Source organism: Ranitomeya variabilis, chromosome 6 (genome assembly GCF_051348905.1).
Source record: "Ranitomeya variabilis isolate aRanVar5 chromosome 6, aRanVar5.hap1, whole genome shotgun sequence".
Lineage (NCBI taxonomy): Eukaryota > Metazoa > Chordata > Amphibia > Anura > Dendrobatidae > Ranitomeya > Ranitomeya variabilis.
Window position 1 is genome coordinate 113906887 of NC_135237.1, and position 24819 is coordinate 113931705.

Below are 24819 nucleotides of genomic sequence, written 5' to 3' on the forward strand. Positions count from 1 at the left end.
CATACATCAAAAAGCGCCTGCGCGTTCTCTTTCAAGGCAAATGAGCCGGAGTAGAGTGCGCCTGAGCACAGATGGCCGTGACGATGGTATATGTCAGAAACCTCCTGTGCACTAATGGGCGCATGCGCATCACTGAACATGTTCCCTACGCTGGAATCAAAATGCGCCTGTGCACAGAATATTAACCAAGTGGCACAGTGATCATGAACCGCGACAGGCAGCATAGCCCACACTGAGCGCGCATGCGCTCCAGCAAAAGGGGCAGGACAAGCACTGAAAAGGATCCACACACATAAAGGTAGTGGGAGGAGGATACAGGCGTATATCAAACTAATACGCTGGCACATGGAGTGTCAAAATGAGTCACATAACAATTACAGACAGGGCAGATGACGCAGCCCACACTTGACGTGCCTGTGCTCCAACAATAAAGGCAGGTCCAGGTACTGCACCGGAACGCAAAAAAGAGGTGGGAAAAAAGGAATGAAGGCGTATAAGTAATTTGAAATGCCTAATCCATCTGCTGCGCATGCACCAGATCAACAGATCAACTAAAATAGCTAATGCAGGCTTGAATCTTCAAATTCACATATCATGCGGCGGCCCCCCAAGGTATCCACTATACGACGCATACAAATTACCATACGTAGTATCCTAATGACTATCAGTCATGGAAACCCTATAAGAATGCACCGGAGTAACATTCATCCGTGCAAACAAAGTCACCATGGTGATTGAGGGCATCAAATTTTGCACCAATTGTGCCACAAGGCACATCCATATATATATATATATATATATACCACAGAGGTGACGCAATTAGGGATTTGTAATCTTGTGTGCAAGAAATACTAGATATCCAAAGAATAACATATGAGGAATATTAGACCAATGTATAGTGATACTGGTGTGCGAACCTCACCGATCAAACCATGGGTAGCTCCTATACCATGTCGAAGTCACACCATGGGGTAACCCTACTGTCCTAAGGCAGAAATAAGTATAGGTGTTAACAATATACATGCACTCCACCTGAACCCCTCAAAATATACGGTACATAGGAACGAGGATCGGTCTAAGATCAAAAATAGAAATCTTCCCCCAAGTATACCTGCAAAGCGTTTCGGAAAGGGTACGAGATTTGCCCACCCGTGGTGGGCATTTGGATTGATTGCTGAAGAGATCAGTGTCAGAGTGGATTGAGTGGGGTCAAAAAGTAATCAAACCAACCCATAGATATCCCAAACCACCCAACAGCTCCCAAACCAATAAATGGTTACAAAGGACAATGGATTGTTCCTTTCTTAGTCATCTTTATTATCTGTGAACACAGATAGATCTAGCTCACTAAAAAATCTACGACCCCCCAGCTTGGTATAGCCCTACATACACAAGCTTTAACAAAAACCAAAATCAAGATTAGAGCAGGAAAGAGATCGGTTTCCACACATAAAAGGGTACAGCTGGCAGCATAAGATGTGTAATGCATGGAAGTAGGCACATATCAGATATACACTTTATCCATCAGAGGCGATGTAGAGGTCCCAGTGTAGTAACAAACGGCTTGCATAGAGGAATCGATTAAACATTGATAGTAGTCCAGTCTAAAGAGAATAAAAGGACACAGATAGTAAGCAAAGAAAAAAAAAGCACACTATACCAACACAGCATTAGTACTGTCCCACTAGGTTTGTTTGTAAAAACCCGTATAGAGAAGCTCCTCATTAATGCCTGCCGGGGCTAAGCTATGTAGATTATAAATCCATTTGGATTCCCTCCTCAAGAGGTCTAGGGAAATGTTGCCACCCCTGATATCCGGTTGAACTCCCTCAAGGCCCATGACCCTCAAACCCCTTGTGGAGCCCCCATGGACATGTAAAAAATGTGTGGCCACTGATGAGAGCTTCTTTCCCTTCTCTAGGTCCTTCCGGGCCAAACTGATGTTCGAGAGGTGCTGCTGCACACGTCGTCTCAATTCCTGTGTAGTGTATCCAACATAAAGTTTAGGACAGCTGCAAATCAAGGCATATACAAGATTCCTAGTGCGACAATTAAAATACGCAGATGGCTGTATCCTCTCTGGGACATGCGGAAGGGATAACCCTTGTTCAGAGATCATATACCCACATACGTTACATCTACCACATGGATAGGAACCGTAGACATAACCACCAGTTCCAGTTTTAGTAGTTGCACGCTGACTATCAATTCATCTTTCAGATTGCGAGACCTTTTAGCCACCATCCTGGGAGTGGCAGAGATCCAAGATGACAGTTTTGGTTCCGTTAGTAAAATGTCCCAATTTCTCTTCAGGATCTCATATACCTGGCCCCACTGGTTATGGTATGTAGTAATAAGATCAACTGTCCGCTTAGGACTTCTCTTTTTAGGTCTCAAAGTTTCCTCACGTGCCAAGTTCTGGGAATGTTGAAACGCCCGTGCTACAATCTTGCGCGGATAACCCCTGGCTCGGAACCTGTTTGTCAGTTTCCGTGATTCCTCCAAAAAATCCTTATGGGCCGAGCAGTTCCTCTTTATTCTAAGAAACTGGCCCTTAGGTATACCATTCCGCAGGTGAGCAGGGTGTGCGCTGGTGTGATGCAGCAAACCGTTTGTTGCTGTCTCCTTCCTGTGCAGATTGGTAGTAACACAGTTATCAGTCATGGTGACCTTTAAGTCCAGAAATTCTACCATAGTGGAGGAAACATTAGATGTCAATCGGATTTTCCAGGGGTTGTCATTGAGATAATCAATAAACAGGTGACACTCTTCCAAGGAACCAGTCCAAAAAAACAGAATATCATCTATGAATCTGTACCACTTAAGTACATGCTTCTGAAACCGACCAATGGTGTACACATGAACCTCCTCCCACCACCTCATAAACAAGTTTGCGTACGATGGCGCACATCTCGCGCCCATGGCGGTGCCGGACGCCTGCCTATAATAGGCACGGTCAAAGACGAAGTAGTTTTTTTCAAGAACTACCCTCAAAAGATCCAGGATAAACGAATCATGATCCCTGTCCCTACTTGATTTCTTATCCAAGAAATAAGCAATTGCCTGAAGGCCCAAGTTGTGTTCAATGTTGGTGTAGAGGGATTCCATGTCAAGTGTTACAATCAGGGTATCCACTGGTACTTTAAGCTGCTCAGTTTGTTCAATTAGGTGCATTGAGTCCCTGATGTAAGATCCTAGGGAATAAACAAGAGGTTGGAGAAAAAAATCAAGATATATACACGGTCTCTCAAAGAGACCCCCAATCCCCGAAATTATGGGCCTACCTGGGGGGGTTGTCCAACCTCTTGTGCACCTTAGGCAGCATATAAAATGTAGGAACCCTCGGTGTATCAATCATCAGAAAATCCCTCTCCCTCTTGTTGATAATTCCTAGGCCAAAGGCTGTCGCGATCAAGCGGTCCAGTTGTCTCTTAAAGACATCCGAAGGGTCCGAAGGCAAGACCTGATAATGAGAAGTATTTGATAATTGACGTTTAGCCTCCATCACGTAAAGGTCTTTTGGCTAAATCACAATGTTCCCTCCTTTGTCAGCCTCTTTAACCCCTTCCCGACCTTTGACGCCACGTAGGCGTCATGAAAGTCGGTGCCAATCCGATCCATGACGCCTGTGGCGTCATGGAATGATCGCGTCCCTGCAGATCGGGTGAAAGGGTTAACTCCTATTTCACCCGATCTGCAGGGAGAGGGGGAGTTGTACTTCAGCCCAGGGGGGGGGTGGCTTTGCCCCCACGTGGCTACGATCGCTCTGATTGGCTGTTGAAAGTGCAACAGCCAATCAGAGCAATTTGCAATATTTCACCTATGAAAATGGTGAAATATTGCAATCCAGCCATGGCCGATGCTGCAATAGCATCTGCCATGGCTGGAAATCATGTTCTGCCCCCCCCCCACTGCCCCCGATCTCCTCCCCAGTCCTCTGTTCTGTCCGGTACCCCCCTCCGTCCCCCTGTCCGCTCCCCCGTGCTCCTGTCCGCTCCCCCCGTCCTCCGATCCCCCCCATCCTGTGCTCCGATCCACCCCCCCACCACCCCCTCATACTTACCGAGCCTCCCGAAGTCGGTCCGTCTACTCCCTGGACGCCGCCATCTTCCAAAATGGCGGGCACATGCGCAGTGCGCCCGCCGAATCTGCCGGCCGGCAGATGCGTTCCATGTACATTTTGATCACTGTGGTAAACTTATCACAGTGATCAAAATAAAAAAATAGTAAATGACCCCCCCCCCTTTATCACCCCCATAGGTAGGGACAATAATAAAATAAAGAAAATATTTTTTTTTTCCACTAGGGTTAGAACTAGGGTTAGGGTTAGAACTAGGGTTAGGGGTAGGGTTAGGGTTAGGGGTAGGGTTAGGGTTAGAACTAGGGTTAGCGTTAGAATTAGGCTATGTGCACACGGTGCGGATTTGGCTGCGGATGCGCAGCGGATTGGCCGCTGCGGATTCATAGCAGTGTTCCATCAGGTTTACAGTACCATGTAAACCTATGGAAAACCAAATCCGCTGTGCCCATGGTGCGGAAAATACCGCGCGGAAATGCTGCGCTGTATTTTCCGCAGCATGTCAATTCTTTGTGTGGATTTCGCAGCGTTTTACAGCTGTTCCTCAATAGGAATCCGCAGGTGAAATCCGCATAAAAAACACTGGAAATCCGTGGTAATTCCGCAGGTAAAACGCAGTGCCTTTTACCTGCGGATTTTTCAAAAATGGTGCGGAAAAATCTCACACGAATCCGCAACGTGGGCACATAGGGTTAGGGTTGGAATTAGAGTTAGGGTTGGAATTAGGGCTAGGGTTGGAAATAGGATTAAGAATAGGCTTGTGGTTAGGGTTATGGTTAGGGGTGTGTTGGGGTTAAAGTTGTGGTTAGGGTTGGGGTTAGGGTTGGGATTAGGGTTAGGGTTGGGATTAGGGTTAGGGTTGTGGTTAGGGGTGTGTTGGGGTTGGGTTGTGATTAGGGTTATGGCTAAAGTTGGGATTAGGGTTAGGGGTGTGTTGGGGTTAGGGTTGGGGTTAGGGGTGTGTTGGGGTTAGTGTTGGAGTTAGAATTGAGGGGTTTCCACTGTTTAGGCACATCAGGGGTCTCCAAACGCAACGTGGCGCCACCATTGATTCCAGCCAATCTTGCGTTCAAAAAGACAAATGGTGCTCCCTCCCTTCCGAGCCCCGACGTGTGCCTAAACAGTGGTTTACCCCACATGTGGGGTACCAGCATACTCAGGACAAACTGGGCAACAATTATTGGGGTCCAATTTCTCCTGTTACCCTTGCGAAAATAAAACATTGCTTGCTAAAACATAATTTTAGAGGAATGAAAAATGATTTTTTATTTTCACGGCTCTGCGTTATAAACTTCTGTGAAGCACTTGGGGGTTCAAAGTGCTCACTATACATCTAGATAAGTTCCTTGGGGGGGTCTAGTTTCCAAAATGGGGTCACTTGTGGGGGTTTCTACTGTTTAGGCACATCAGGGGCTCTGGAAATGGAATGTGACGCACGCAGACCACTCCATCAAAGCCTGCATTTCAAAACGTCACTACCTCCCTTCCGAGCCCCGACTTGTGCCCAAACAGTGGTTTACCCCCACATATGGGGTATCAGTGTACTCAGGACAAACTGGGCAACAACTATTGGGGTCCAATTTCTCCTGTTACCCTTGTGAAAATAAAAAATTGCTTGCTAAAACATCATTTTTAAGGAAAGAAAAATTATTTTTTATTTTCATGGCTCTGCGTTGTAAACTTCTGTGAAGCACTTGGGGGTTCAAAGTGCTCACCACATATCTAGATAAGTTTCTTGGGGGGTCTAGTTTCCAAAATGGGGTCACTTGTGGGGGGTTTCTACTGTTTAGGCACATCAGGGGCTCTGCAAATGGAATGTGACGCACGCAGAACACTCCATCAAAGCCTGCATTTCAAAACGTCACTACCTCCCTTCCGAGCCCCGACTTGTGCCCAAACAGTGGTTTACCCCCACATATGGGGTATCAGTGTACTCAGGACAAACTGGGCAACAACTATTGGGGTCCTATTTCTTCTGTTACCCTTGTGAAAATAAAAAATTGCTTGCTAAAACATCATTTTTAAGGAAAGAAAAATGATTTTTTATTTTCACGGCTCTGCGTTGTAAACTTCTGTGAAGCACTTGGGGGTTCAAAGTGCTCACCACATATCTAGATAAGTTTCTTGGGGGGTGTAGTTTCCAAAATGGGGTCACTTGTGGGGGGTTTCTACTGTTTAGGCACATCAGGGGCTCTGCAAATAGAATGTGACGCACGCAGACCACTCCATCAAAGCCTGCATTTCAAAACGTCTTTACCTCCCTTCCGAGCCCCGACTTGTGCCCAAACAGTGGTTTACCCCCACATATTGGGTATCAGCGTACTTAGGAGAAACTGGACAACAACTTTTGGGGTCCAATTTCTCCTGTTACCCTTGGGAAAATAAAAAATTGTGGGCTAAAAAATCATTTTTGAGAAAAGAAAAATTATTTTTTATTTTCATGGCTCTGCGTTATAAACTTCTGTGAAGCACTTGGGGGTTCAAAGTGCTCACCACACATCTAGATTAGTTCCTTGGGAGGTCTAGTTTCCAAAATGGGGTCACTTGTGGGGGAGCTCCAATGTTTAGGCACACAGGGGCTCTCCAAACGCGACATGGTGTCCGCTAATGATTGGAGCTAATCTTCCATTCAAAAAGCCAAATGGCGTGCCTTCCCTTCCGAGCCCTGCCGTGCGCCCAAACAGTGGTTTACCCCCACATATGGGGTATCATCGTACTCAGGACAAACTGGACAACAACATTTGGGGTCCAATTTCTCCTGTTACCCTTGGGAAAATAAAAAATTCTGGGCTAAAAATCATTTTTGAGGAAAGAAAATTTTTTTATTTTCATGGCTCTGCGGTATCAACTTCTGTGAAGTACTTGGGGGTTCAAAGTGCTCACCACACATCTAGAGTAGTTCCTTGGGAGGTCTAGTTTCCAAAATGGGGTCACTTTTGGGGGAGCTCCAATGTTTAGGCACACAGGGGCTCTCCAAATGCGACATGGTGTCCGCTAACGATTGGAGCTAATTTTCCATTCAAAAAGTCAAATGGCGCTCCTCCCTTCCGAGCCTTGCCATGTACCCAAACAGTGGTTTACCCCCACATGTGAGGCATCGGCGTACTCAGGAGAAATTGCCCAACAAATTTTAGGATCCATTTTATCCTGTTGCCCATGTGAAAATGAAAGAATTGAGGCTAAAAGAAATTTTGTGTGAAAAAAAAAGTACTTTTTCATTTTTACGGATCAATTTGTGAAGCACCTGGGGGTTTAAAGTGCTCACTATGCTTCTAGATAAGTTCCTTGGAAGGTCTAGTTTCCAAAATGGGGTCACTTGTGGGGGAGCTCCAATGTTTAGGCACACGGGGGCTCTCCAAACTCGACATGGTGTCCGCTAAAGATTGGAGCCAATTTTTCATTCAAAAAGTCAAATGGCGCTCCTTCCCTTCCGAGCCCTGCCGTGCGCCCAAACAGTGGTTTACCCCCACATATGAGGTATCAGCGTACTCGGGACAAATTGGACAACAACGTCCGTGGTCCAGTTTCTCCTTTTACCCTTGGGAAAATAAAAAAATTGTTGCTAAAAGATCATTTTTGTGACTAAAAAGTTAAATGTTCATTTTTTACTTCCATGTTGCTTCTGCTGCTGTGAAACACCTGAAGGGTTAATAAACTTCTTGAATGTGGTTTTGAGCACCTTGAGGGGTGCAGTTTTTAGAATGGTTTCACTTTTGGGCATTTTCAGCCATATAGAACCCTCAAAATGACTTCAAATGTGAGGTGGTCCGTAAAAAAAATGGTTTTGTAAATTTTGTTGTAAAAATGAGAAATCACTGGTCAAATTTTAATCCTTATAACTTCCTAGCAAAAAAAAAATTTGTTTCCAAAATTGTGCTGATGTAAAGTAGACATGTGGGAAACGTTATTTATTAACTATTTTGTGTCACATAACTCTCTGGTTTAACAGAATAAAAATTCAAAATGTGAAAATTGCAAAATTTTCTAAATTTTTGCCAAATTTCCGTTTTTTTCACAAATAAACTCAGAAATTATCGACCTAAATTTACCACTAACATGAAGCCCAATATGTCACGAAAAAACACTCTCAGAATCGCTAGGATCCGTTGAAGCGTTCCTGAGTTATTACCTCATAAAGGGACTCTGGTCAGAATTGCAAAAAACGGCAAGGTCATTAAGGCCAAAATAGGCTGGGTCATGAAGGGGTTAATGACAAAGGAGTCTTGTTTCTTGAGATGTTGGAGAGCACGTATCTCCTCTTTGGTGAGGTTATTTGGACCATTGTGATGGGTCCTGATGTTACGAATATCCCTACTGACAGTGTCAAAAAAGACCTGGATGACCGGAAAAAGTGAAAACATATGAGTGGCCTGTGAGGGAATACGCCCCGTAAATCTGCAAGTCTTACCAACTTCTCCTTCACTCTCCTCCAAGAGTTCCAGTAAATCACGAAACACCTGTCTGTCCTCGACCGGTAATGTGTCAATCACTGATGGTTTGTGATAAAGGAGTTTGAATGTCAACTGTCTACAAAACAGGTACAGATCCTTTGTTAGCTCAAATTTGTTAAGGGGGTTGGTGGGAGAAAAAGAGAGCCCTTTGGAAAGTAAAGATAAATTAATAATCTGTAACTTACCAAGCTCTTCGTCCTGTGCAACATCCTGTGCTAGTATTTCCTGTTCCTCCTCGTGGTTCTCCTGTGGCCCGAAGGCCACTCCCGGATGGCTCTTACTTTTGTCCTGACACTTCTGGCGTTTACGCCTGCCCCTTCTGTTACGACTTCCTGGGAGGTTTTGCTTCAGTGCTTTGTGCTAGGCCTGACTGTACTAGCTTTTGATCCCAGTGTATTAGTCCAGTAATATTTTGTGTCACATAATTTACACATGACCCCCATAGACTTTCAAAAGTGTATGGAGGTCATGTATTATATAAATTATTCAGAATTTCATGATCACAATTTAAGAGTTAGCTAGTGAAAACAAGTCATCACCTTTCCACAAGATAGGTGATACATTTTTGATCCGTGAGGATACGACCGCTAGGACCCCATTTGATTAGCAGAACAAGAAACTTTTATCCCTGTAAGGGTATGTTTCCTCGGTCAGGATTGCATCATGATCTGCTCAGGATTTGACGCAGGTAAAATCTGCACCAATGCAGCAATTGGTCGCTCATGTCTGAGGATAAAAAATCACTCGATACGGGCTCCACCTGTTCACTCTGCACTCTCTCTCCCGAAGAGGTTGGTATTATCCTCCTACTATTTCCATGGTGTGACCACTTGTACACCCTTTGATTCTCCAGGTCAGATTTATCACGTTGAAATTTGCGCTTTTTGCCTCCGATCACCTCCTTCTCAAAGGTATCTATAAGGGTCTTCAAAGGTTCCTTGAACGGGGTGACCTTACCCTGTTTGTCAAAGGCATCAAACTTCCCCTCCTTTAATCTGATGTCCTCTTTAAGTTGAGCTATAAGGGACCGATCATGGTCCAACAACATATCAATCAATATAGTGGAGCAGTTAGGTAAACCTTGCTCCCAGATTTTCCTAAATGTTGGATCCGCCTCCCAGTCCGGGAAAATCTGAACTCGTAAACCTCGGGGTACAAGTCCTAATCTCTTGTATTCCTCTAAACTTTTGACATTCCACCAAGCCTTGGTTAAAGACTTGTGTAAGTAGGTAACCTCATTGCACAATTTGGCAAAGCCTGCATCCCGCTCTGTAATCTCCTTCGCCACATCAATCCCACCACCAAAAACGCCAGAAGCCTGATCACGCCAGGCAGCCTCACGGGCTTCCAAATCCATTATACTGATACTTATCAGCGTGCCACCGCTAAAGGTACCTTCACACTAAGCGACGCTGCAGCGATATCGACAACGATGCCAATCGCTGCAGCGTCGCTGTTTCGTCGTTGTGTGGTCGCTGGAGAGCTGTCACACAGACAGCTCTCCAGCGACCAACGATGCCGAAGTCCCCGGGTAACCAGGGTAAACATCGGGTTACTAAGCGCAGGGCCGCACTTAGTAACCCGATGTTTACCCTGGTTACCATTGTAAATGTTAAAAAAAAAAACACTACATACTTACATTCCGGTGTCCGTCAGGTCCCTCGCCGTCTGCTTCCCGCACTGACTGTGTCAGTGCCGGCCGTAAAGCACAGCACAGTGGTGACGTCACCGATGTGCTCTGCTTTTACTTTACGGCCGGCACTCAGTCAGTGCGGGAAGCGGAAGGCGGGGGACGTGTGACAGACACCGGAATGTGAGTATGTAGTGTTTGTTTTTTTACTTTTACAATGGTAACCAGGGTAAATATATGGTTACTAAGCGCCGCCCTGCGCTTAGTAACCCGATATTTACCCTGGTTACCATTGTAAAACATCGCTGGCATCGTTGCTTTTGCTGTCAAACACAACGATACACGCCGATCTGACGACCAAATAAAGTTCTGAACTTTCAGCAACGACCAGCGATATCACAGCAGGATCCAGATCGCTGCTGCGTGTCAAACACAACGATATCGCTATCCTGGATGCTGCAACGTCACGGATCGCTATCGTTATCGTTGCAAAGTCGCTTAGTGTGAAGGTACCTTAAGAAAACTGGTCAAACAGATTACACCAGATAAAAATACTAAGGTGCCACAAACAGGAAGTTGATATCACCAACCGTTCCCTTTTTATTTAGTTATATACATATAAATGGCCCACCCTGTACATAAAATTCAGTAGAGTCAACAAGTACACAATATCTGAAAAAAATATGTTGCACTATATTGTTCTAAAATGATTGGTGCCTTTGTACATTTCAGGAAAATTAGTAAGGAATCGGTGAGTGTTTTCTGTTCGGCTAGTCCGCAGAGCGCAGCGAGTGTTTATTCTTAGCCTCGTCTTCTCGTTAGGCCTTTCATCACTCATTTGTGTCTGCTTTTGCTAACAGCTTTTTCTCATCCATCCATGATCTAGTGCTGCTTTGGGACTTTGCGTCTACAGTCAATCAGCCTTCGATTGAGTCTTTTTAAGAATGTCTTTATTGATTTATTTTTCTTATAAAGAGACACCGAAGAACGCTGGCACACAAAATTATATTTACATATCAAACCATAGGCTGTGTATCCCGAGATGTGAGTTGTAGCACACCCTGCATGTGAAGTATAGCCTTACATATGCTTGTTATACTAGCCAGTACTGCCCTATAGCAATCTACTCCGATGTGCCCTTTAGTTTAATTTTCCTGGGAGGTTTTGCGTCAGTGCTTTGTGCTAGGCCTGACTGTACTAGCTTTTGATCCCAGTGTATTAGTCCAGTAATATTTTGTGTCACATAATTTACACATGACCCCCATAGACTTTCAAAAGTGTATGGAGGTCATGTATTATATAAATTATTCAGAATTTCATGATCACAATTTAAGAGTTAGCTAGTGAAAACAAGTCATCACCTTTCCACAAGATAGGTGATACATTTTTGATCCGTGAGGATACGACCGCTAGGACCCCATTTGATTAGCAGAACAAGAAACTTTTATCCCTGTAAGGGTATGTTTCCTTGGTCAGGATTGCATCATGATCTGCTCAGGATTTGACGCAGGTAAAATCTGCACCAAATCTGCACCTGAGGTCACGGGCAGGTCACCTGCGTTTTTGATGCGTTTTTACATGTGTTTTTTTCATGCGGATTTGTGTGTGTTTTTGTAAGCTAATATATACCAAAAAAAAAAAAAAGAATTGTGATGTCATTTCTTGTCCAACCTCTTCATTTACATACTCCATTGAAGAATAATGTTTACACACACAGACTGATAGATGATAGCTAGATGATAGATAGATAGATAGATAGATAGATAGATAGATAGATAGATAGATAGATAGATAAGATAGATAATAGATCTATCGTATCCATCTCATATATACATCGTATCCATCTATAAATATATCTATCGATAGATATATCTATCCATAGCTAGATAGGTATATTGATAGAAAATAGAAAGATACAATAGATAGGTGATAGATAATAGATAGATACGATAGATATGATAGATAGGTGATAGATAATAGATAGAGATATGATAGATAGATAGATAGATAGATAGATAGATAGATAGATGGATAGATAATACCAAGCCCGATGTTTAGTAATAAATATAATAAAATGGTACATAAAGAGTTAGGCCGGGATCACACATGCGAGAAACTCGGACGAGTCTCGCATCTTAATACCCGGCACTGACGATGGCACTCGGCAGTGGAGTGTGCTGTTGCATGCATTTCTGTGTAGCCGCACGCTCCGCTCCTGAGCGCCAACGGCAGTGCCGGGTATTAAGATGCGAGACTCGTCCGAGTTTCTCGCATGTGTGATCCCGGCCTTAAATAAAGACACACACACACACACGAAATCTGCGTTAGGCCGGAGTCACAGTTGCAAGAAACTTGCACGAGTCTCGCACCTCAATACCCGTCACTGCCGCCGGCACGCGGGACCGGAGTGTGCGGCTGCATGTATTTCTATGTAGCTGAACGCTCCGGTCCGAGAGCTGACGGCAGTGACGGGTATTGAGGTGAGAGACTCATGTGAGTTTCTCGCAAGTGTGACCCCAGCCTTAAAAGCAATATCTGTTTAATTTGACAAAAAAAATTTTAAAAAATGGCGTGGGCTCCCGCGCAATTTTCTGCGCCAGAGAGGGAAAGCCAGCGACTGGGTGACCGATGTTTGTAGCCTGGGAAGGGGTTAATACCCATGGATCTTCCCTGGCTATGAATATCCGTCCGCAGCTGTATATTTAGCCTTTACTGTCTATTAAAATAGGGGTACCCCCCCAAAAAAAAAAAAAAAAAAATATGATGTGGGGTCCACCTATAATTTATAGCCAGAAAGGCTACGCAGACTGCTGTGGGCTGATATTCATAGCCTAGAGAGGGGCCATGGATATTGCCACCGGCTACAAATACCAGCCCCCAGCCACCTACTTCCAAGTAGCGGTGGGATATGGGGTAATGAGGGGTTAATGTCACCTTTGTAAGGTGACATTGAGCCAGTTTAGTAATGGAGAGGCGTCAATAAGATACCTACCATTACTAATCCTATACTTGGTAAAGGGTTAATAAAACACACACACATGCAGAATAAAGTATTTTAATGAAATAAACACCACACAGTTTTGACTAAATCTTAATTGTACTGGTAATCCAAGCGAAGCCCTCGTCTCCTAGAAAAAAAGAAAAATAATAAACCAGTATACTCCCTGAGTCCGACGTAGTCCTTAATAACGAGTGTCCCACGACGAGTCCAGCTCTGCTACATCTGGATCAGAAACAATGACCCAGGTCCAGAAACCATAATCACAAATTGATCCTGCCAGGATCACCCAGAACCAATTGGGATAGTACCCTGAGATACTTCCTATATAGATATCAACCTCACAAAATGAAGTATAAACAAGCTCATAAAAAATATATTGAAATTTTATTAGGTTTTAACACAAAACAATCAACAAAATACATAAATAAAAAGTAAATGATATGCTACAGAGTGCTTTAAATATTGGGTACAGGTGTACCAGATGGACACGCTAGGTGTCACATAATGGAAAGAAGGGGAGAAAGGGTACAGTCACATGAATGCTGATTCCCAGTAATCACTAATTTTAGCTCATCTGACTGTTCATGTCATTACAGGGATCCACCGCTGCACTATACTGCCAAAAAAGCCGATTCAATGTTCCAATGTTCACCGGTGACCCGCGCCGCCATATTGGCGCCTGGGATGATGCGGTATCAGGCGCCCGTACTTGTCACCAGCGTGCGCCGCTAATTAGTGGCGGTGAGTAGTATAAATGCAGGATATTGGAAGACAGAGACACCATGCGGGCCCCCACACAAAGCAGTGGGCTAAACGCGCATAGGGGCGTGTGTCGGCATTATGGAGAAGGAGAAGGGTAAGATTTGAATATAGGACTAAGTGTCCTCTCTGCACTTGTGAAAATCAGGTCACTGGACCATTGAATCGGCTTTTTTGGCAGTATAGTGCAGCGGTGGATCCCTGTAATGACATGAACAGTCAGATGAGCTAAAATTAGTGATTACTGGGAATCAGCATTCGTGTGACTACCCTTTCTCCCCTTCTTTCCATTATGTGACACCTAGCGTGTCCATCTGGTGCACCTGTACCCAATATTTAAAGCACTCTGTAGCATATCATTTACTTTTTATTTATGTATTTTGTTGATTGTTTTGTGTTAAAACCTAATAAAATTTCAATATATTTTTTATGAGCTTGTTTATACTTCATTTTGTGAGGTTGATACTGCTACATCTGGATGCCTGACATCCAGACATAGCAGAGCTTGTAGATGATCACTGGAGATAACTCTCCAGAGATCACCTTCACTGCAGCGTTCTCACAATCAGCTGGTCAGCTGACCGTGAGAACCAGACTAGTGACCGGAGACAACCCCCGGTCACGTGCACGGCAGTTCTCGCAATAAGATAAGTTATCGCGGGAACTTAGCTTACCTCGAAAACTGCAGTGAACTCGGACTTCCGGCGGTGGGACAGGTAAGCCCGCATGTAAATTAGGAGACATGCGTAGTAAGCTGCCTTTACGCAGTTACTACGCATGTGACTAATCATTAGATGCGGTTTTACCGCATCTAATGATTGTCTATGGGTAATTTACGGTGCGGCGACAGAGCGTTGCCGCATTGTAAACAGACATGCTGCGTTCTGAAAGGACGCGCGCATGTTCATTTACGTGCGTCTGCCGCATGCGTGTTTTAACGCATAGTGGAGACGGGATTTCAGGAAATCCCCCCACTATACTGTAACATCTGGACGCTGCGTGTTTGACGCTGCGACTCTACGCAACGTCAAACACGCAGTATTTCCTGACCGTGGAAACACACCATAAGAATAAAGAATAGAGGCTCAAATCACATGCACGACTGCTTCTCCTTTCATTCCATATGGGGCTGTCGAATAGTTTGCTTTTTTTCTGGCAACCCTGTAAAGAATGAATGCAGCGGCGGTCAGAGGTCCACTCTTCCACTATTGTGTAGAGGGGATAAAAATTCCCAGATCTCCCAATCGATGCAGGTTCCAGCTGTGGGTCTCCCACCAACGACCCATCCTGTGGATAGGTGATAACTTTTTTCACTGGACAGCCCTTAATTACATTAGACAAGATCAAACTACATTTTTTAAGTCATTGTCCTCAAAGGGGTTTATCCACATTATAATAAAAATGAATCTGTTTTGCTGTAGTGTCCGCACACATACATACGCACACGTCCGCACACGTACACCTGTCAGTCAGTCCGATCAAGACACTGGAGTCTATTTAGGCTACTTTCACACTAGCGTTAACTGCAATACGTCGCAAATGCGTCGTTTTGCCGAAAATACGTATCCAGCAAAAGTTCTTGCTGGATACGTTTTTTCGTCATAGACTAACATTAGCGACGCATTTGCGACGCATTGCCAAACGTCGCGTCTGTTTTGCGACGCTTGGGCGTGTGGTAGCGGACCGTCGGGAGAAAAAAACGTTACATGTAACGTTTTTTGCTCCCGACGGTCCGCTTTTTCCGACCGCGCATGCGCGGCCGGAACTCCGCCCCCACCTCCCCGCACTTCCCCGCACCTCACAATGGGGCAGCGGATGCGTGGGAAAAATGCATCCGCTGCCCCCGTTGTGCGGCGGAGACCACGCTAGCGTCGGGAACGTCGGCCCGACGCACAACGACGGGTTGTTCCCGACGCTAGTGTGAAAGTAGCCTTACTGAGCACAGTTGCATCAAAGGCATTGTAACTTATATGTTGCCATGCATGAATGCCTGATCGCTCAAAAGACAGTGGGCACAAATGAATTGCATTTTTTTCAAAGACCTCCCTAATGGTAGAATTATTATTTTTTCACTAAGTGTAACCTATCGGTCAATTTGGGCAGCGTGACATACAGATAGGCTCCCTCAATGTAAATAAATATGCTTTACTCTGAAACGCCGTGGCGTTACAGAGAGAACATAGCTCAAAAGACGAGCTGGGAACTAGGAGGGAAGTGTCCACTGGGTAATTCCATCAGTGTCTTCCCACTCTGCTCAGCTTAAGGGTATGTGCACATGTTGCGGATTGCATTGCGGATTTTTCCGCGCGGATTCTACAGAATCCGCAGGTATAATGACCTGCGTTTTACCTGCGGGGTTTCTGCGGATTTTGTGCAGATTTAGCCTGTGTTTTTACACCTGCGGATTCCTATAGTGGAATAGGTTAAAAACGCTGTGTTTCTGCGCTGAATTTTCTGTAGCATGTGCACAGCGGATTTGGTTTTCCATAGGTTTACATGGTACTGTACACCGCATTTAAAACTGCTGCGGATCCGCAGGGACAAATCCGCTGCAGATCCACAGCCAAATCCGCAACGTGTGCACATACCCTTAGAGATCTTCCTCCTATTTACATATATGGAAAGATCTGTTAGTCAGTCGGGCAGGGAAAAGCCAGATGGAGCCTCAGAGTGGGCCCTTCTCCCTGTACACGCATGCTTCTCAAACTTTGTGAATCATAGTTGTTTCCAATAAGGAAGCTCGTTTGTACTTTATGTTTTCCATGATTCGGTGATCAGTAATCAGCTGACACTTTTCCTTTGCCACTTTTATGTTACATTATTTATCATTACTAGTGATGAGCGAGTATACTCGTTACTCGGGTTTCCCCGAGCACGCTTGGGTGTTTTCCGAGTATTTGTTAGTGCTCGGAGATTTAGTTTTTGTTGCCGCAGCTGGATAATTTGCAACTGCTTGACAGCCTGAATACATGTAGGAATTTCCTAAAGAACAGGCAACCCCCACATCTATTCAGGCTGTCTAGCAGTCGCAAATCATGCAGCTGCGGCGACGAAAACTAAATCTCCAAGCATGCCAAAATACTCCGAGACCACCCGAGCATGCTCGAGGAAACCCGAGGAACGAGTGTACTCGCTTATCACTAATCATTACCTGATTCCGAGCACTTTTCCAAGTTGGCAAAGAGTCCTGACTTATTGACGTCAATTGTGATCCACACAACGTTGTAAGAGTTCGCAAAGGAGATGATGAGCTGTATGAAAGATGTATTAACGCTGATACTTCATTTACAATTCCACAGGCTTCAGGGCTGAAATCTTGAAGGCTCGATGTCTGCATAGAGCTGGCTCTTGTGTTTTGCAGAGAAACTAGTATCTTCATACCAATCATTGTACACTAATTCTTTGTGAGAGAAGAGCTCAGCCATGCTGTCTGAGGATATTGAGATGGTGAGTTTGAGATACCGTTACTGCCGTCCCATAAAATCCATATCAAAAAATAGGACTTTGTTTTTTACAGATGAAATACTTTTTTTATATGATTGAACTGTGAAAATCATACTACAGTTCACACACTCTTAGGTTGTGCCTGACCAAAAGCATTAAAAAGACAAGCAACATCATTAATGAGGGCATACTAAAACATTGTAGATTTGGCCAGTTCAGTTAGACTACGTTAAATTATTTGACATCCACCAATGGCTTCAGCATTGAAAACAGTTATGTAGCACAACAGCTGAGAAATCTTGTCAGTGTAGACAAGGGAGGTGGCGGTCAAAAGGTTTTGCTGAGGAGATGTGGAACATTTGGTGGACTTGGGTCCACCCTTGTGAAAAGTGTAAGCTCTTTTGTGTAAGTGAATAAAGTTATTATTTTTTTCACGTTTGTTGAAGGTCCTCGTCCTGTGCTGTTATACGGTTTGTAGTAATAACCAACAGACTCCCTTCTAGGATGTGTAACAAGTAAGTCTTTTTCAGGCGGGTATGCTAAACTACTAAACATGTGCACTGCAATGTAAAAACAGATTGCTGTACATATACTCAGTCTTTTGAGTTTCCTTTAACTGCTACAGGTTTCCAAAGATTTGAAGTGGTTCATAAAAGTGATCAAACCATTCTGATCATAGTTTACTCATTACAAGTAAAAAAAAAAAAACAGTGGTCAAAATCATTACAAAAACAGAAAAGGCTGCAAAATAGACATTTTAGGACAAGGGACACTTTAGGACAAAATACGAAGTCATGCCCTAAAGCATCTTCCTCCTGAAAAACTTGCTGAGTTCACACACGTCTAAAGGACGTCATATATACATGCCTTTGGGCCAAACATCGATGTCCTAACAACCTATGTTGTAGCTGTTTTCCTCTGACCCAAAGTCAGGTTACAGGATTACCAGTGAGGCCGAATTGAGAGACCAGGCCCACCAAATAATGAGCACTCAGAGAAAAGAATTCACACTGATGAGCAAAGCAATTCTGTTTATTTTCCATGAATACATCGTTTTATACCATTTACAGACAATGTCAGGCATTTGCTGACAAGCTGGGGTCAGGAGACCCCTTAGGCTTTTCAGGGTATCGCGGTCCGTACGTGGACCGTCATACACGGATGTTTGATTTAGCCCTTAAATTAATTAAAAGAGGACATTTCGCCAGTTTGAGAATGTTAAACTGGCCACATCATGGAATGAAAATAAAATGCAGTTTTTATTTTTTCATTTTTCCCTCTCCACTACTGAGATATTAGCTTGTAAAGTTCAGGTTATAATTTATAAGTCTAATATGATTCTTCTGTGGAGATGTGAACTTTTTTCCTTCTGACTCTTAAGTTTTTCTTCCTCCTGCCTCCTGGTGATTGGTCAATACAGTGGGGGAAATAAGTACTTGATCCCTTGCTGATTTTGTGAGTTTGCCCAGTGACAAAGACATGAACAGGCTATAATTTTAAGGGTAGGTTAAGATTGAGAGATAGAATATCAAACATAAAATCCAGAAAATCACACTGTATAACTTATATAAATTTATTTGCATTTTGCAGTGAGAAATAAGTATTTCATCCCCTACCAACCATTAAGAGTTCTGGCTCCTACAGACCACTTAGACGCTCCTAATCAACTCATTACCTGCATTAAAGACAGCTGTCTTACATAGTCACCTTAAAGAATCCTGTCCATAGACTCAATCAGTCAGACTCTAACCTCTACAACATGGGCAAGACCAAAGAGCTTTCTAAGGCTGTCAGGGACAAGATCATAGACCTGCACAAAGCTGGATTGGGCTACAAGACCATAAGTAAGACGCATGGTGAGAAGGAGACTGTTTGGGCAATAGTAAGAAAATGGAAGAAATACAAAATGGCTTTCAATCGATCTGAGGCACCATGCAAAATCTCACATTGAGGGTTATCCTTGATCATGAGGAAGGTGAGAGATCTGCCTAAAACTACAAGGGGGGTCTTGTTAATGATCTCAAGGCAGCTGGGACCACAGTCGCAAAAAAAAACCATTGGTAACACAAATTCTGCAGTGCCCACAAGGTCCCCCTGCTCAAGAAGGCACATGTGCAGGCCTATCTGAAGTTTGCCAATGAACACCGGGATGATTCTGTGAGTGATTGGGAGAAGGTGCTGTGGTCAGATAAGACAATAATTGAGGTCTTTGGCATTAACTCAACTCGCCGTGTTTGGAGGAAGAGAAATGCTGCCTATGACCCAAAGAACACCATTCCCACTGTCAAGTATGGAGGTGGAAACATTATGTTTTGTGGGTGTTTCCCTGCTAAGGGCACAAGACTACTTCACCGCATCAGTGGGAGAATGGATGGAGCCATGTACCGTAAAATCCTGAGTGACAACCTCCTTCCCTCCTCTAGGACAATAAAAATGGGTCATGGCTGGGTCTTCCAGCAAGCCAATGACCCAAAACATACAGCCAAGGCAACAAAGGAGTGGCTCACAAAGAAGCACATTAAGGTCATGGAGTGGCCTAGCCAGTCTCCAGACCTTAATCCCATGGAAAACTTATGAATGGAGTTGAAGCTCTGAGTTGCCAAGCGACATCCTCAAAATCTTTATGATTTAGAGATGATCTGCAAAGAGGAGTGGACCAAAATTTTTCCTGACATGTGCGCAAACATCATCAACTACAAAAAATGTCTGACTGCTGTGCTTGCCAACAAAGGTTTTGCCACCAAGTATTAACCCCTTCCCGACATCGGACGTACTATACCGTCCGATGTCGAGTCCCCTGCTTTGATGTGCGCTCCGGCGGTGAAATCGCGATCACCCGCCGCTATTAACTAGTTAAATGCCGCTGTCAAACGCAGACAGCGGCATTTAACTACCGCATGCGGCCGGAAATGAGCGCACATGATCGGGGGTCGGCGATGAGTCAGGAAGGTAACCATAGAGGTCCTTGAGACCTCTATGGTTACTGATCGCCGGTGGCTGTGAGCGCCCCCCTGTGGTCGGCGCTCACAGCACACCTGCATTTTAGCTACATAACAGCGATCTGATGATCACCGGTTGAGAGTGGCTATATTGCTTCTAGGGGTTTCTTTATACAAACCACATTTTATCACGTGTTTTGGTATTTTTATGTGTTTTTAGCTTTTTATTCCCTTATGCGCGGTTTCAGTTCTTTTCTATTTGCAGAAAAATTTATATAATTTATACAATGTGATTTTCTGGATTTTATTTTTGATATTCTGTCTCTCAATGTTAAAATTAACCTACCATTAAAATTATAGACTGTTCATGTCTTTGTCAGTGGGCAAACTTACAAAATCAGCAAGGGATCAAATACTTATTTCTCTCACTGTGTAATGCATGGGAAATGGTACACACCCCCAGAGACAAATCCCCCTTGGATTTACCATAAATTCTAACCTAAACTTTACAAGCTAATATCTCCGCACTGGAGAGGCATAATCTCTATATAAAGCGGAGTGTATGCATGTGTGTGTATGTATGTATCAAGCCACACCTACTCCACATAGCCCTGCCCACTTCACATAGCCACACTCACTCCACACTCAAAGCCCCGTCCACACGGCCCACGTTGTTAGCGCACATGGGTGGAGACACATTCACTTTGAAAGCCACCTTGCAGAACTCACCGGCTGCGACATCCCAGCCGCTGCGAGCTACAATCAGGGCTGCCACCCTCAGAGTATCCGTGTGTGGCAGGCACAGGCCACATCCAGCTCCGTCGTGTCTAGAGTGGAGTTGCTTCTGTGAGGCATGACGTCAAGGGAAAGGGAGAAGCCTTATGGATTACACCACTGTGTTCATAACAGGAAGTTGCTGTGTACGTGTGAGAGGAAGAGAGGAGTGAGGTGAAAATGGGTGGAGTGAGGAGGGAAAATGATAGATATCAGGGTGAAAATGAGAGAAGTGAGGTGCTGCTGCAGTATGAGGCTGTGTATAGAGAAGAGTGAGGCGCTGCAGGTGGAGGCCGTGTATAAGGCCACATTCCCACGTTGAGTATTTGGTCAGTATTTTACCTCAGTATTTATAAGCCAAAACCATGCTTGGGAGAAAAATACAGAAGTGGTGACGTGTTTCTAATATACTTTTCCTCTGATGGTTTTACGCCAAGTTTTAGCTTCAAATACTGAGGTAAAAATACTGACCAAATAACATGTGAACGAGGTCTAAAGGAGAAAAGTGTGGTGCTGTAGAAGAAGTAGGCTGTGTACTGTGTATACGATACGCTTTATGGCAATTAGTGCAATTTCTCTCGGGATCAAGTGTTTCCAATTGTATTTGGAAGGTGAGTGTGAGGTGCTGCCAGAGGAGGCGACTATAAGGGTATGTGCACACGTTGCGGATTTGGCTCTGCGGATCCGCAGCAGTTTTCCATGTGTTGTACAGTACCATGTAAACCTATGGAAAACCAAATCCGCTTTGCCCATGCTGCAGAAAATTCCACACAGAAACACAGCGGTTTATTTTCCGCAGCATGACGATTCTTTGTGCGGAATCCGCAGCGTTTTTACTCCTCCGTTATAGGAATCTGCAGGTGTAAAAACTCAGGCGAAATCCGCAGAAAACCCGCAGGTAAAACGCAGGTCATTTTACCTGCGGATTCTTTAGAATCCGCGCGGAAAAATCCGCAATGGAATCCGCAACGTGTGCACATACCCTAAAGGAGAAAAGCTATGTTGCAGAAAAATGTTGTGTATAAAGGACGAGCGTGAGGTGCAGGAGGAGGCTGTGTAAAAAAGAGCATGAGGTGCAGGAGGATTAAGGCCCCTTATCTCTTGCCTTTAAATTGTATCAGTAGTCGTTAAGGGGTTAATACTGTGTTTAAAAAAAACCTTTTGCTTGAACAAAATGGTGCTGGTTGTGTTTCGTGTGTTAGTGCGGGAGCGTTGCTATGTTTAACAGCGATAATTTCTTTTTCTTGTGCATGTTCCCACACTGGTCCTCGGAACACAGTGGGCTGCGCATGTGCAGATTGAGAGCATTGCCTGCTGATAGATGCTGGAGCACCTATTCTGCTGTTAAGAAATTTAGATCCACTAAAGCTGTGTAATGGAACAAGACTCTTGATTGAGTACATGTTTATACATGTAATTGAAGCAACCATTTTGACAGCATGTGCCAAAGGAGAGGACATTTTTATTCCAAAAATTCCACTCATTCCATCTGATTTGCCTTTTGATTTTAAACGCCTCCAGTTTCCAGTTCGATTCGCATTTGCGATGTCCATTAACAAGGCTCAAGGGCAGTCCTTGCAAGTAGTGGGGATCGATTTGCAATCTCCATGCTTTTCTCATGGTCAACTTTATGTGGCCTGTTCAAGAGTTGGAACTGCCAAAAATCTGTTCATCTTTGCATCGGAAGAAAAAAACTAAAATGTTTTTTTTTTATCAAAAGGCTCTTGAATGAGTTGAAAATAAAATACTATCAAAGCTTGGGTAATCGTTTAGTTAATTTGTGTTGCAAATCTGTAGTGTTAAATATATGATGTGAAATGTTTTATGTGCATTATAATCATTATAATTTGTTATATCTAACCACAGTTAGTTACTATGCCCGGGCAACGCCGGGCTCTTCAGCTAGTTACAAAATAAAAACTACTCACCCATGATGTGGCCAGTTGATCACACCCAATCTTGTGAAAGGTCCTGTATAAATTGCTAAATTAATGCAATTTGGACTCCTCACAAGGGGAGATTTCTATTTCAGTGCAGGAGTAGATTTCCATTGTGTACGCACCCAAATCGGCAACATGTCTAACAAAAGGTTGTCAGATGCAGAAAATGATATGTGGGGGAGAGGGGGGGGGGTGGTATGTGGAGTAGAAAGTTTCGATATCTACTTTCATTTAGCCTCTGACTGGTTTAAGAACTTCCTAAAATGACTTGCTGGGCTTACAGTTACCATATTTTTCATATTATAAGATGCACTTTCTTCCCCAAAATTTTTTTGGGAAAATAGGGGTGCATCTTATAATCCGAATTGTAGCTGAGGTTTAACTTACTGTCTGCAGTGGTACAGGGTCCCAGGGTCGCCTCTGGAATATTCTGGTGGAGGCAGGAATCGGGTAATGGCTGCAGACCCCAGGCTGGTACGAAGAGGTATTTAGTGGTGCGGGGGCTCCGCAGACATTTTGTGAAAGCGTTGTACTCTGGGAAAATGGCTTCTGGAGGCGACGCATGCTCAAATTGAGATCTCGGCTTCTCAATTGCGCATGCACCGCCTCCGGCGCCCATTTTCCTGGAGTCCACTGCTTTAGAAAATATGGAAAGTACAGGGCCCCGGGCTGTCACAATGTGTCGGCGGAGCCACTGCACAGCTTTTCATACCTGCCTAGGGCTCGCAGCCATGGCCCAACTGCTGCCGCCGCCAAACACCCCGTCCTACCAGCCTGGAGCCCGTAGCATCTCATGCCGCCGCCGAAAACCCCGTCCTACCGGCCTGGAGCCCGTAGCATCTCCTGCTGCCACCTATCACCCCGTCCTACCAGCCTGGAGCCCGTAGCATCTCCTGCCTACGCCAAGCAGCCATCCTGCCACCTGGGACCCCGCTCCACCACCTCTGTCCTCCCAGTAAACATCCGCAAAAATGGATTATAACACGCAGCATTTTTATTAAAAAGCAAACTTTTTTTTGCTATTTTACTCCTCAAAATTTGGAGTGTATCTTATAAACCGGTGCGTCTTACAATTTGCAAAATACGGTATATTTATCAAAGCAAGTGAGGTATGAATGGCACCCATGCCTCATTAATTTGCAAAGTGCTGTGGAATGTGTTACTGCTATTAAGAATAATAAGAATAATACTTATTTTCTTAACAATATTTATATTAGATAATATGTTGATCCCTTATTAGATAAATCCAGACTGTCATTGATATACTATTGCTGCTCAACATATAGAAGGTCTTCCCACCTGTCATCACCTGTTGCATTTTTTTGTAAAATATTATATACAGTATTTAAAGTAAATGCCACGATTTATCGCTCCGTAAAATCCCTGTTTTACAAAATCCCACATGACCGTTTCAGCACCTCCACAAATTCAACAAGACTGACATTTAAAGCTATACTATAAGAAAGACAAAGCGACCGGCTCGGATTGTTTGGATTGTATCATGTCGGTATAAATAGCCGTGATTGACTGTTTTCGGGGAGCACATGTGGAAGTCATTTGTGGCATTCCAGATAGATTAAAGCATGGTTACAAAGAATCTCCCTTAATTTTTTTTTCTAGCCAGTGTGAATAAAGTTTCAAAGGGGATTTTTCTGTTTCTTTTAAAGGGTACCACGGTGGAGTCAAATACAGGGCAAATGGATGAAGTGGCCCTTGCCTGCCAAGAAAAGTTTGAGGAAGGGAAAAAAAACCACAAAAACAATTGAAGTGCGCCCTGATAGTTATATTCTAATCACACCATTG

At 44.1% G+C, this 24819-nt stretch overlaps 1 protein-coding gene across 7 annotated transcripts in view; it reads left to right on the plus strand.

The window, feature by feature from the left end:
- RARB (retinoic acid receptor beta) overlaps positions 1-24819 on the plus strand; it is a 1117211-nt gene that overhangs the window by 268575 nt on the left and 823817 nt on the right. The gene's annotated exons all lie outside the window — the stretch shown is intronic.